Genomic DNA, 15,152 nt, shown 5'->3' with positions numbered 1-15,152 from the left:
GGTAAACAGATCCAAACCAGAACCAACAGAATTGGGGAGAACATTATCAGGATAGCAACAGGAGCTCAGCTGGAGTTAGAATGAAAAGCTACAAGTACAGGCAGACTGGACTCCACCCTGGGCATTCCCTTCCCTCATTTCTTCACTCTTTTTCCTACCCTTTATCCCTACCTGTCAAAGTTTATAATTATAGCTAAGGAAGGCAGCTCCTTAAAAAGATCTACATGCCCAGGGAAGAGTCACTGGAATGGAACACCTGATGGGAGAAAGTGAGGGCAAAAGGACCACATGAGTGAAAGCGGTCCAGCCCAGAGGTTCTCTGCTCTGGGGATCATCTCTCCTCCCCTACTTGGAGGACTATAATCGAGGCCTTTAAAAATTAAACAAGAGAAGAGAAATAGATACAAACAACTTCAAACACAAAAGAGGCTGAAAAAATATTGTAAATAACTACATGCCAATAAATATAAAACCAGATGAAATTTAAAAATTTAATTTTAAACTAAAATGCAAATAGAAAGCTTGAATAAATTAATATCTTTAAATACACTGAAATATTAATCAAAGACCTTTCCAAAAACAACCCAAAAAAGCCCCATGTGCAAATAATTTTATGTGTGTATGCTCCCCCAAATTTCATATAAGAAATAATCTATTTCTTATACAAATTAGTCCAAAAAAATTTTAAAACCTCATTTTATTATTCCAAATCCAAATAAGAAAAGAATGCTAAAAATAATAATTTAAGCAGACTTTTTAAAAAGCATTTGATAAATATAACACATATGCAGGAAAAGCTAAGAACACTGGAAGTAGGACTTCATTAATCTGATGAAGGCTATCTACAAAATAACTAAAGCAAATATTACAATTAATGGTGAAAATTTAGATGCTTTTCCTTAGGATCCAGAACAAGACAAGGAATAGTGCTATCACTGCTACGATTCAATATAGTGCTAGAGGTTCTATCAACAAAATAAGATAAAAATAAATAAGTAAAATAGGGATTATAAAATAAGAAAGAGATTGTTAGAATGGGTAAAAAAAACAACAATTCTGTGCTTCTTACAAAAGACAACTGAATATAAATACACAGACTGGATGAAAGTAATTGGATGGAAAAAGATACAGTTTATAAATATCAAGAAGGCTAGAGAGACTTAGCAATTATCTGTTTAAATAGACTTTAAGACAAAGACCATTACCAGAGACAGACACATTTTATAATAAATAAATGCTCAATCATCAGGAATACATAATCCTAAACATACCTGAACCTAATAATTGAGCTCCTAAAATCATGAAACAAAAGTTGATCAAATTAAGTGGAAACAGAAACAAAGCCACCATTGGAGATTTTAACATCCTTGCTCAGCAATTGGTAGACCAGTTAGACAAACTCAATAAAAACACAGGAGAATTAAACAATAGTATCAACTTGCTTGGCCTAAAGATATTTATACAATAGTATACCCAACAAGAGCAGAAAACACATTCTTTTCAGGTACACATGGAACACTGACCAAAACAGAGCATATTCTGGGCTCTGAAAGAAGTGTTAATAAATTTCAAATAAATTTAAGGTATTGGAATCCTAAACAGAGTTTGGACCATAGTGGAAATAATTTAGGGGTCAGGCTACCACCATATGTGCCTATGGGGCAATCTTAATAACATTAAAATAAGGCAACCCAGCATTATATGTCACCTATGCAATGCAATGAGAAATAATATATGTGTAGAAAATATACAGAATTACCCATGATATATTCTTGCCAAAATAACCTGATCCTAATTCTAAGTTTCTACATCTAAATTCCAGCTTACAGGAAATACCTCAGACAGAGAAACAAGTTAAATGACATCTAGGAAGAAACATGCCAAATACAGAATTCCTCAGAACACTTGACCAGTTTCTTCAACAAGCCAGTGGCATGGTAAAATAAAGAAGAAAAGACTGTTCTACTGTAGAAACTATCTAGAAGACATAGCAACCAAATACAGTGAGAGTCCTTTGCTTGGATACTAATCAAGTCATCTACAAAAAAACGTTTTTAGGTAATTGGGGAAATCTGAATATGAACAGGATATTAGATCATAATTTTAAAAATTATAATTACACAAGATGTGATTATGGCATTGTGGTAATGTAAGAAAATGCTTACCCCTTTTTTTGAGATGCAAATTGATATATTTAGGGGTAGGAATGACATGACTCTGGGATTTGCTTTGAAATATTCAGTAAAAATAATTGGACGATAGATGAGGCAAATATGTCAAAATATTGGTGTTTGTTAAAGTTAAGTGATGGATAACTTTTCATAATAAAAAATTTTTTAAAGAAGACACAAAGGCCTAGTATCATTAAAGCACCAACCTCTGCAAATTGGATTATAAAGTCAAAGCTATTATGATCAAAATTCCAAATGGATTCTGATATTGTTTGACAAAATCCCTCTGAAATTTATATAGAAGCTCAAAGTGTCACATAGAACTAAGACAGTTCTGAAAAAGAATAACATCAGAGAGATCGGAGTACCAAATTCAGCTTTTTATCTCACATCTCCAGAACCAGTGACAGAAGAACAATTTACTGTGATGTTGTGGTAATAAAGACAGTGAGTCATTGGCATAGGAAAAGACAAATACACTAAATGAGTCAAAGGACTAGAATCAATTCCACATAAAAATGGATCCTTAATTTTTGGCAGAGTGGACTTTACAGAAGGGTGTGAAAGGGTGAACTATTCAATAAATGTCACTAGGAAAATTGGTAATCTAGTTAAACACAAAATCAAATCAAATGCAGGTAGATTAAAAATTTAAAGGTGGAAGACAAAACTATGAAACTCTGAGTCATATGTAATAGTGAGGTTACAAATAGATCATTTTTTGTTTACATAAGGTACACCCAGATATTTCCAAATTTCTGAAGAACTGACAGCATATCTCAGCAACTTTTCTCTTTCTAGAAAGAGATTTGAAGATGTGGTCTTCATCCTTGGGGCCATAGTGGGGAATCCTCTAGTCAGTTCCTGAAGAGCAAGACATCTCACTTGGGAAAAAAAGCAGCCCAGTGTCCACAGTAGCAAATAATGGAAGAAATGCAAAATCTGATCTTAAGTTTTTTAACTATGTGATAATTATTGTGATTTTTATGTAGGAAAATGAAGGAACTCTCTGGTCTTTTCTTCTACCAATGTGAAAAAAAATATCTGTAACTTTATACATTTAAATGACTCTGTTAAGAAAGAAATTGTCATCCATACTCTTCGCATGTGTTTTAAGTTTTCTGTTTAAGAGCTGCATGAACAGTGATCTGTGTTCATATTTTTTCAGGGTTCAATTTAAGTATCATTTCTTTATGTAGCTATTCCTTCTCTCCTTTCTCTGTCCTGCCACCATCTTTGCCAGGATTAACATTACCACAATCATATTCTCAGTCTTTTCCTTTGTGACTAGTGGTTTTCATGTCTTCAGAAATCCTTCTCTATCTTCTGTCAGAAAGATGTTCTACTATATCGGCAGTTGACCAACTTTTTAGGTAAAGGGCCAAAGTAAACATTTGGGGCTTTACAGACCATACAGTCTCTGGCAACAGCTCAGCTCTGCCACTGTGACATGAAACAGCCACAGACAACATGTAATGAATGGGCGTGACTGTGTTTCAATAAAGCTTTATTAATGGACACTAAAATTTGAATTGTATATAATTTTCACATGTCACAAAATATTATTCTTTTCGGTTTCTTTCAACCATGTAAAAAAAGAAAAAGTCATTCTTAGCACGTGGACCACACAAAATCAAGTGGTAGGCTTGATTTGGGGTAAGCCTTAGAATTTAAAGGATTGACCATAAAGTTTTATGCAAGGAAGAAAAAGAAGTCATCCTCCTCTTCAGACAGGGAAATTATGGGAAGAAGTAGAGAGGAGAAGAGGATAGGGAAATGGATAGTGTGTTTCTCAATTTTCCCCTCTCCGAACTCTGCTCAGTGAGTGAAGAGGTGTCATTAAGTAAATGATGTAGGCAGGGGGGTTTTGCTTCAGCTCTCCAATGAGACGTCATAAAACAACGCCTCTAGCTTCCCTCACATCAACGGGGCCCACCTGAACCATTCTGGTAGTACACAATGGTCAGAAGAAGGTTTAGGACTCCTGGGCCAGCCTCACTTCTCCTTGGTAATAAATAGAATAAGTACCATGGAGAAAAATAAAGAAGAGATAGTGGATAAGATGTAGTAAGAGGAGTGTCATTTTAAATAGGGTGTCAGGGAATTTTTCAATGGGAAAAGTTTGAGTAAAGGAAAAAAATATTCTAGGATAAAAACAAGGGCTTCAGCTCTGAGGTGTTGGGCATGTTCAAGGTACAGCAAGTTGGCTACTGTACTGGGGCAGAGGGGTCAAAGGGAAAAAAGTAGGAGGGATGAGCTAAAGGAGATAATGGAGCTTAGGCTGTTGTATGGGGCCTTAAATCAGTGTAAAAACTTTGAATTTATTCTGTAAGAGATGGTAAGCCATGAGAGGTTTCTGTGCAGAGGAATAATACAATCTAACTTTTGTTTTTGCAGATCTCTCCAGCTGCTATACTGAGAATAGACTCTAAGTGCCGAGGACAAAACCCAGAAGATCATTTAGCAGGTTGTTTCAATAATCCAAGAGAGAGATGATGGTGACTTAGATCGGGGTGGTAGTGGAGGTGGTGAGAAGTATTTGAATTCTGCATCTGTGTTGGAGGCAGAAGCAATGGGACTTGTTGACAGAATAGATGTACAGTGTGAGAGAAAGACGGAAGTCAAGGATGAAGCCCAAGTTTTAAACTAAGAGCAACTGAGTTTTGGAATTATTATCCTAAGCATCCATTTTTGGATGCCATGTAGTGATTCCTTCAATGATCACTGAAGCAAATAGGATATATTCTTCTCACTGACTTACCCAGACACCTTTACATTTGGTGATGCCTCTTCTTCTGCTGTCTACTTTCTCTGCTCAGGGATTCTCCTCCAGGTAGACATCCTTCTTCTTAACTTCTAATCTGGGCCACTGTAAACACACAAAGGGCTAAAGTTTAACAGAGGACACTAGATAGCCTCATTTGTGAAATTTTTAAAATGGACTTTTACAACTTTCTAAGATGGCAGGCTGTGTTTCAAGGGTTGATTAAGACCCTGGTTTAAAATAAAGTGTCTGTGCTCCCTGTTGTTACCTTTCCTCCCAATTTGGGAAATTTGTGTGGTTTGTTTGCTCTTTAGGGGTTTCTAATTTACTTCTGGTTTGATGAAAAATCCAGCATGCTTCTGTATGTAAATATGTAGCTTAAACAGCTGATGTAATATGTATATTATATACATAGATATGTACATTAAATATATAACATAGCTCCCGTCTCCATCCTCTTGTCCCTATTTCCAACTCTTACTCCTCAAACATTGTATAAGTTAGGTGTGGTAAAATTTAACACCCGCCTGAGGTTTCTCAATGTTTCGTGGACCTAAGATCATTTGGAAAAGTATGATAAGATGCAGATCCCCGGATTTTACTCCTAGAGATTAAGATTGAGAAGATTTGTGGTAGACTCCAAATCCCCAGACGAATTTGCTACAAGTGGGCAAGAGAGCACAACAGGAGAAACACAGAACTAGGCCATGCAGTGCAAAACAGTGGGAACAGTCCTGGCCCAGGGTGACAGAACTAGAGGGAACACTGAAGAAGAACACAGCAGATGCTGAGGAAACAATGCCACTAAGATATCAACTTTGGATGCAGCAGCTCTAACTGATACTGTGTTTGTCTAAATCTGATATTTGGACTGTGTTATGCGAGGACTTTGGAGTTGGCTTGATCTGTCCGAAGGTGTAAGAAGCCTAACCATTAATTATTACTAACTATGCAATCCTGGTTGAATTATCTCGTTCTTCTGAGTTGAGAAGTTTCCTCACTTTTTAATCCAGAAAAATAATGCTTAACCCCACCACATGGTATGAATTAAATGAGAGCTAATACAATTAAAGCATTTAGGAATTCTACCCAACACACAGTATACTCTTAATTAATGCTGATTGTGATTATTAGAGGGTATGGGTAATACTTATATAAGGTATATAAAGTATGAAGAGAGAGTTTGGTACACATACATACATACATACATATTTTATACAACACTATATAATTCTATTCTCATCATCAAAACTCTGAAATCTCAGGGTCTTTTTTATAGATAAAAGAACTTTTTTCCAAAGATGCATTCTCTGGCATTGTTTTATTTTACACAGGAATAAACAAAGTTTGTATTAATTTTTAAAAACTGAAAAGTTCTTATACTTCCATCTGTGATTATAGCCTCCTAAAATAAGGAACAAGGTCTATGTGGTTTTCTTCATATAGTACATTAGTATAAATCATATGCAACAGGGAACTTCATGAATGGCTTTGATAATTTTCATCTTCTGAAATATTTACAAGATCCACATTAATTTGGGTTATTAAATAATTGACCAACAAGCTAATTTGAACATTTGACAAGCAAAATAGATTTGTCTCCAAATTTCTAGTTCACATCTTAGTGGAGATAATAAGAAGGTGAATGAAGCCAAGCAAAGGGCATAATTAATGATTTGGTCACGGCCTTTAAATTGGCAGGAGAACTTGTTGAATGGTGATAAAAATGGAAGAGTAATGACTCATCTGAGTTTTCTTATGTTTGTACTGAAAAGTCCAAGAGTCACAATCCAATTTGTGCTATTTCCAATGTCTAGAGCCCTTCACAGAATAGGAGGGATGATAGTGTAAAAAGGTTGTAGGGAATGGAATTTAGAAACACACCCCACAGAGTTAGGGCGTTCAAGGCTAGGAACCCCCAAAAGCCTCCAGTTAATGCCTTTGATAGGTAAGGGCTGATGTGAGCCACCTACATGGGTTCCTATCCAGTATCACCCTCATGTGAGCCAAAGGGTGGCACCAAAACTATTGTGCTTCTTAGTGAGACTATGAGAAGTAACAACCCTGTTGCTACCACACACTTAAATATCAGTGGTGGCTATTTCCCTGAGTAATACTGAAGTATGTGAGTCTGATCTCCCCTTTCCCCTTCCTCCCAAACTAAAGAGAATGATTTAAGTGAGAGAGGTATGTTTCCCTCCGTCAGCACACTCACCTCCAAGTCTCAGGATAAGCAAGGCCTGTTTATCAGGCCCCTTCCCCATCGTCTCTCACCCCCAACACCCCATCCTCATAAAGCTGGCTTCTGAACCCTTACTTAAGGAGCCCCTAAGAAGTTTCTCTTTGCTATTTAACCAATAGCCACATCTGTGATGCCATAATCCCTATGGAAGTTTTATTCTCCAGGCTCTGACCTGAGAGAACTCAGATACTAACCCTAGCCCTCATTCTACCTTTATTAGCAAAAACTCTTAAAGTCCCACCTCCCTCAGTTTGCATCTAGGCATCATAATGGATTTTATTTTATTTAAGATTTGTTTTGGTGCTTATTCTTCTGGTGTCTCTTTTTCCGAACCATTTTGGTGTATTAGTTGGCTTGAGACACACACACACACACACACACACACACACACACGCACACATCCTATTTCCTGTGTGACCCAAAGGGGCGTTTAACTTCCACAGACTTATTCTCTGGGCAGCTGCCCAGTTCCATTTTCAGAGAGGCAAGTTGCCAAAACCAAAGAAGAGTTCCCCACCCACACGCTGCACCTTCCCTTTCATTCTGTAACCAGAAATAGTACCAGACACCTGTGGGTGCCCACCTGAGGAATCTCTGCATACCTCAGCTAGAGATTTAACACCTGCTTTTCTTTCCCGTCCCAACTTCCCACTAGTTTAGAAAGAGTGACTCTTGGGTTTATATCTTGCACACTCACACTTAGAAAGTACCTTTGGCTTAGCACCTGGTGTAGGCCATTAAAAGGAAAGAAAGGATGTTGGCAACTGAAGTCTTTCATTCTTAGCATTCGTGATTTTTTCAAGAGGAAATTTCAAAGGGATCATTGTTGCTTTAAAAATGAATACAAATGATGTTTTGATCTATTGTTACCTTGTTCCTAACAGTTTTTGTGGGAAGAGGTGTCCTCCCGACTCCACTGTCAGCACCCACTGATACACCTTCTCATGTACACCAACGTCTGGGAGAGATACATCCAAGTCCCCTCTCTTCACCACGAGGAAATACTGTTTGGAAGTTTCAGCAAGTTAGTTGAGCTTCCATTTATATACCTGCAAAATGAAAACAGTGATTCTTACCTCACAAGATACTTTGGAGATTATAAAACGAATGTGAAATCATTTTGAAAATAACACATTATAAATATATATATTCAGGTAATGAAAATTTAATTGCACTAACAACTTAAAGTCTCCTAGTTGGATTTCCTGGTTTTCTTAGTTAGGTCCCGATGATTACAAGTAACACAAACCACATCAAACTGGCTTAAGAAAAATGGAGAAATGTTTTATAAGAATGTCACAATGTCTTCACAGATCAGTGGAACAGAATAAAGAGCATAGAAATAAATCCATGCACTTATGGTTAATTAATCTATGACAAAGGAGGCAAGAATATACAATGGAGAAAAGACAGTCTCTTCAATGAGGGGTGCTGGGAAAACTTTGCAGTTCCATGTAAAAGAACATGAAATTAGAACATTCTCCAACACCATATACAAAAATAAACTCAGAAAGTGTTAAAGACCTAAATGTAAGACCAGAAATCATAAAAGTCCTAGAAGAAAACACAGGCATAACATTCTTTGATGTAAATCGCAGGAGTATTTTTGGATCAGTCTCCTAAAGCAAAGGAAATAAAACCAAAAATAAACAAATGGGACCCAATTAAATTTAAAAGCTTTTACACAGCAAAGGAAACTATTGACAAAATGCAAAGACAACCTACTAATGGGAGAAAATATTTTCAGATGATACAGCTGATAAGGGGTTAATATCCAAAATATGTAAATAGCTCATACAACTCAACATAAAATAAACAACTCAATTAAAAAATGGGCAGAAGACCTGAATAGATATTTTTTCAAAGGGGAAATGCAGATGGACAACCAGCACAAGAAAAGATGCTCAACATCACTAATCATCAGGGAAATGCAAATCAAAACCACCATAAGAGATCACCTCACACCTGTCAGAGTGGCCATCATCAAAAAGAACACAAATAACAGTGTTGGCAAGCATGTGGAGAAAGGGGAACCCTCATACACTGTTGATGGGAATGTAAATTAGTAGAGCCCCTATGGAAAACAGTGTGAAGGTTTTTCAAAAAAACTAAAAATAGAACTATCGTATGACCCAGAAATTCCACTCCTGGACGTATAGCTGAAAAAAACAAAAACATTAATTCAAAAAGACATATGCACCCCAATGTTCATAGCAGCATTCTTATACAATGGCAAAATATGGAGGCAACCTAAGTGTCCATCAACAGATGAACATGTAAAGAAGATGTGGCACACACACACACACACACACACACACACAATGGAATACTATTCCACCATAAAAAGAAGGAAATTTTGCCATTTGAAACAACAGATGGACTTGGAGGGCATTATGCTAAGTGAAATAAGTCAGACAGAGAAAGGTAAATACTGTATGATCTCACTTATATGTGGAATCTAAACAGTACAACAAACTAGAGAATATAACAAAAAAGAAACAGACTCACAGATATAAGGAAAAAATTAGTGGCTACCAGTGGGGAGAAAGGAGGGAGTAGAGGGTTAAAAGGTACAAACTATTATGTATAAAATAAGCTACAAGGATATATTGTACAACACAGGGAATGTAGCCAATATTTTATAATAACTATAAGTGGAGTATAATCTTTAAAAGTTGTGAATCACTATATTGTACACAGGCAACTTATATAATATTGTATATAAACTACATCTCAATTAAAAAATGTTTCATCAAACAACAAAAACAAAACCAAAGCAGGAAAAAAACAGCACAGCCTTGCAAAGGACTAAAACCAGGAACTGGAAGATCCCTGGAACTCTTTGCATTCTGTCTCTTGTCTTACTAGTTCAGTCTATCTTATTCTTCTCCAGAACCACTCACAGACTCAGGCAAGAGGGGATCTGCCCTAGCCTCAGAACTTGAGATGGCCCCACTCTTGCCCTTCCCTGACTGTGCCCTTCCCCGACTGTGCCCTTCCCCCTGAGGCAAAGTCCATGGGGTTAAGATGTACCCCTACATGTGCAGAGTCTCTCCCATGTAAGAGTAGGGACAGAGGATTATATGGGGATTCTCTGTACCTTCTGCACAATATTGCTAAACTTGAGCCTAAATCTGCTCTAAAAAATAAGTCTGTTAAAAGGGAAAAAATCCCTATGACTTTCCAGAGCCCACAGAGCTCTCTCTATGGCCTAGGCACTTAAGGCCCCAGAATTCATTTCCCCTAGTGGGCCTGAGTTTATTTTCAGGACCTGCACCAGCCTCTTTTCTGGGTCTGTCTTTTCAAGGACAGACATTCTGTGAGTGTGCCTCTCTAGTCCCAAAGTGTGGTCAAGGTGGATGGATGGTGCTTGGATGAGCTCCTGCAGCATCCAGTACATGCAATGCATGGCCCTTTGTGGTACTTATTGGAAAGAGTGTTAGGTAGTTAGATAAGTGGGGGCACTGGGCAGACAGGTGGAGGAGAGGGAGGATGATCTGGAAGATGGCGTTATGCCCACCTCCACCATAAAGGGACTTTACTTCTAAATGAGTGCCAGCAAGAAACCAGTTAAAACCCGACAGCCACAACTACGCAGTAGCAGAAAGGACTTAACCAGACACGACCCATATACATTGTATTATAATTAATAATGAGGGTTAGCCGGCCCCACCTCAATGGGTTTTCCTGTGTACACCACAGGTAAGGACACGTGCAAAAGGGGCCAAACATGACTAAGCATTCCAGGGACAAGAGCTGTCACTCAGTCAAAAGACCACCTCTAAGCCAGGGTATAAGAGAAAAGGGAGACAAAAACTGCTGCTTTTCCTCCCTTGAATCAGCTCGCCTCCTGCTCTTGGAGGTGTACTTTCCTTTTTTAAATAAATCTTTTGAAATCTTTCACTACACAATACACCATCTCCCATCTGTAAATCTTATCTTTCGGGTAAGACAAGAACTGGAGTCTTTACCTTCTGGGGTAAGAAGAGGAGTGGCTGCAGACCACCTCTCTCCCAAAGTCATTTTCCACTGCAGAATTCTGAAGAGTCTCAGGACTTTCCATTTTCAAATTTCACCTCCGAAGTAGTTGTAAATTACATTTGTCAAGCCAGCAAGATAAAAAATACCTTAATCATTTGTTTCCTTAATTTACGACTTTCCAATATCTAAACTGTGATATGAAGGGCCACCATTTGTGCTCTTGCTTCTGGTCCAATTAATGTTAGGGATAAGCCAGTTCTCCCCTAAAGGCACACTGTATTCCAGCTCCAAGGATACAAGCAACAGGCTCAGTCCCAGGTGGAGAACAAACTCCAGGCTCATGTTCTGATTCTAAATTCCTGGAAGAGAGTCAGATTGGCTCAGCTCAGGTTGGGGAAGGGAGGAGGAATGCTGAGTACTTTGGAAGTGGGCATTTTCATAGAAATAAGACTGTTAGGGGAGGGAGGGATTTCCCAGAGAAATCTGGCTGAGTAGGTTCTCCATGGAGTACCCAACTTCACGAGTGAAATAAATGCAACCTGTATTCCTCTTATTTCAAATTGGTGGGAAATACGGAAAATCAATATATTCCAGTTATAAGACAAATTATACCATGCTTAGTTAGTCTTTTTTACAGTTGGCTTTAACAGGAACAATTAATATGAACTATGGTGGAGAGGAAATTTCTGTTCAAGAGAAATTAAAGTTTTATTAAAATGTTGTTCAGTCTCCATCTTCATACAGTATTTTTAAAAAGTAATCAGTGTGTTAATACAAGTCTAATACTTTTTTCCTTATTAGAAAGTCAAGCTAAAGTGTTTTTAAAACATTCCATTGACTTATTCTTCCCAATCTCCTTTGTTTAAAAAAAAAAAAAGCAACAAACCTAATAAGGTATAAAATGTTTCATTAGAAAATCCTTGCCAAGCCTTCTAGCTATAGCAGGATGAATACAGTTCATAACTGGGGACTAACAGTCCTATGAAAAAATACAAAGAACTGGAAACTAGTATTTGCTTTGGATACAAGAAAAGCATGTAGAATAACACTGTTTCAGCAAGATTATCTCCATGTGACAGTATCAAATATGGAAGGAATGAGAAGGTATACTTTCAACTGTTTCTGGAAGGAAAAAAAAGGGGGGGAAACCTCAGCAAAAGTAAAAAGTCAGGCATACATTGTTACTGTTTCCATGTATGTTTCTTCACCTCAAATAACCTAATGTTACTGTTTAGACTTAAACTGAAAGGCCCATCCATTCTACCCAAGTCTGAAGCTTAACCTCCTTTACACTTTAAGCAGACAAAACTTCTGCTGATTTCATTTGGCTCCCATAGACAATATGCAACCATCCAGAAGTCATTCAGCAATTCTAAACAAAAGCATTATTTGCTCTGGAGCAATAGAGTGTCCGTATATAGGAAGGGCTTATGGGCAGTAATCTAGTTACAATGGGGACTAGAAGTGGAGTCTTCAAACATTTCTGCTTAAATATACAATTAACAACATTTAAATACTATGAAGCCCTCCCAACATTTTAAAACCAAAATATGAAAAATCTCTTTTCCCCATAAGTTTTAATAGTAGGAAAAGGTACAATTCTTATATATTGCGTATTTTGACATTTTTTAAATGAAATGGTTATAACACTCTTCTAAATGTATCAGAAAGAATGTAAATAATAGTGATTTAACACCACTGTCATTCACTTTAAAAACATGTGAACAAGCTCTTCCTTAACAGTTTCTTCTACTCCTTGAATTCTAATTTCCTTTTCACCTTTCTCACAGAATTGTATGATGTAATACAGTTTGCGTTTTTCATCTTATATTAATCAACTCCATAATAGTTCTTTGCAATAAAACTATGTATAGAAATTTAAATTAAGTGGTCCCCCGCCATAACAATAGTGGACTAAGTATTTCATTAAAAGTCTTCTGGTTGTCATTAATATTAGTCATCAATTATTGCAAACATCGTAAGTGATTGCACATGTGTAGTATGACAAGACTGGAGATGGGAGAAAGGTAGTGAGCCTCTTTTAGTCAAGTGGGAGGACAATTCTGAAAGGAATGCAGAAAAAGAGAAGTACAGTAACTCTGGACAATGGGGGAAATTCTTAGGTAGATCAATTTTTAGAAAGAATAAACATGAAAGTTCAATATCTATAAATTGACCCTGAAAGTTATCTGTGTCCAAGTATACACAGGGATATCTCTTCATACCCCAGGAATTGCATACTTTGGTTTGAAGATCTTTGAGCTAGATGAATTTATATGAGGTTACTTTTACATAGTAAGCACATTCTTTTTACATAGATTTGTGTCAATCAATAAACCATTAAAATTTGTAATGATGCTTTTATTGAACATGAAGAAAATCAATTTGAAAATGTGTTATTATTTGTATTTGGACTCTCTTGAGAGACAGTTGCTAGAGATTAATAAGAAATCTAAAACACCTTCTTGCCACTCCTACTATTCACAGCCACCTTTTATCTTTGCTTGGCCTACATAACCAGTTGGTTCTTTCAGCCCTCCCTAAACTACTCAATGCTTAGTCAACTTAGATTGCTGGCCTAGGTAGAAAGACCTTCTTTCCCAAAAGTTGTATTCCTTTCCATCTCTGCTTGCAATTGACTCAGTTCAGTCTGAATCTATATTTGCCTTGAAAACTTTGCTGAAAGAAGTAAAGAGACAGCAAATACATTCCAACATTCTGATTTTTTTTTTTTTTACCTTTTCTCTTAGAGCTATGATTTCCATGAGCATTCAGCTCACTTTCCAAGTTACTGCAGATGGCAGCTTTCAAAATCTTTTCCCTTGTGTAATCATGATAGTCAGCCTTCTTGAGTGCAATAACTGCGTTCTTATACCCATCCCCTGACCACTCAGCCAATGCCCACTTTTGGCTACCACATTCTGTATTTTTTAGGATACAGGTTCAGTTGCTATAATAAAACAGTGATTTAAACAAAATAGTTTATTTTCACATAACAATCGAAGTTTAAGCAGAGCTGGGCTGATATGGCAGCTCCATGGTGTTAGAACCCAGGGCTCATTGTATCTTGTTCTCTTCTGTCCTAAATAAATGCCATCATCAAAGAAGTGTCAGCATCACATCCACATGTCAGATAGCAGGAGGAGAATAGAGACGCAGGGAAAGATATGCATCTTCTTTTCAAGGACATGACCTTGAATTTGCACACATTACTTATATTTATGCCAACTGGTGTGATCATATGGCCACACTTAGTGGCAAGGAAAGCTGAGAAACACAATCATTAAGTGGGTGGCCATGTGCCCCAGCTAAAACTTCAACCACATGGGAAAAGAGAGGGGACTGGATATGGGGAGATAACTAGCAGACTCTGTATGATCATCTTAATAGATGCAGAAAAAGCATTTGAAAAAAATCAACATCTCTTTATGATAAGCACTCTTAATAAACTAGGTATAGAAAAAATGTACCTCATCATAATAAAGGCTATATATGACAAGCCCACAGCTAACGTACTAGATTGTGAAAAGCTGAAAGCTTTTCCTTTAATATCATGAATAAGGCAGGGATACCCACTGTCACCACTTTTACTTAATGTAGTGCTGGAAGTCTTAGCCAGAGAAATAGGCCAGAAATGGGAATAACAGCCATCCAAATTAGAAATTAAGAAGTAAAAGTGCTCTTGTTTGCAGATAACATGATCATATGTATAGAAAACCATAAGATACCATTTTAAAAAAAAACCTGTTAGAACTAATTCAAATTCAGAAAAGTTTCAGGTTATAAAGTCAACAAACAAAATTCAATTGCACTTCTATAGACTAACAATGAACTATCTGAAAAAAATTAGGAAAACAATGCTATTTATAATAGCACTAGAAAGAATAAAATACTTGCAATTAAACTTAACTATAGAATTGAAAGACTTGTATACTGAAAACTACAAATAACTGATGAAAGAAATTAATAAGACACAAACAAATAGAAAGACATC

General features: G+C 36.9%; 1 long non-coding RNA gene across 1 annotated transcript in view; it reads right to left on the bottom strand.

The window, feature by feature from the left end:
* LOC116156461 (uncharacterized) overlaps positions 1-15,152 on the bottom strand; it is a 117,554-nt gene that overhangs the window by 56,291 nt on the left and 46,111 nt on the right. Inside the window, exons 5-6 of the long non-coding RNA XR_010383138.1 lie at positions 8,048-8,226; positions 4,933-5,040 (exon numbers count right to left, since the gene is read on the bottom strand). This is a non-coding gene — a long non-coding RNA (uncharacterized LOC116156461). The remainder of the gene's footprint in view (positions 1-4,932; positions 5,041-8,047; positions 8,227-15,152) is intronic.

The sequence above is a fragment of the Camelus dromedarius genome, chromosome 11, assembly GCF_036321535.1.
Source record: "Camelus dromedarius isolate mCamDro1 chromosome 11, mCamDro1.pat, whole genome shotgun sequence".
NCBI lineage: Eukaryota > Metazoa > Chordata > Mammalia > Artiodactyla > Camelidae > Camelus > Camelus dromedarius.
This window is presented reverse-complemented; position numbering and strand designations above follow the sequence as displayed.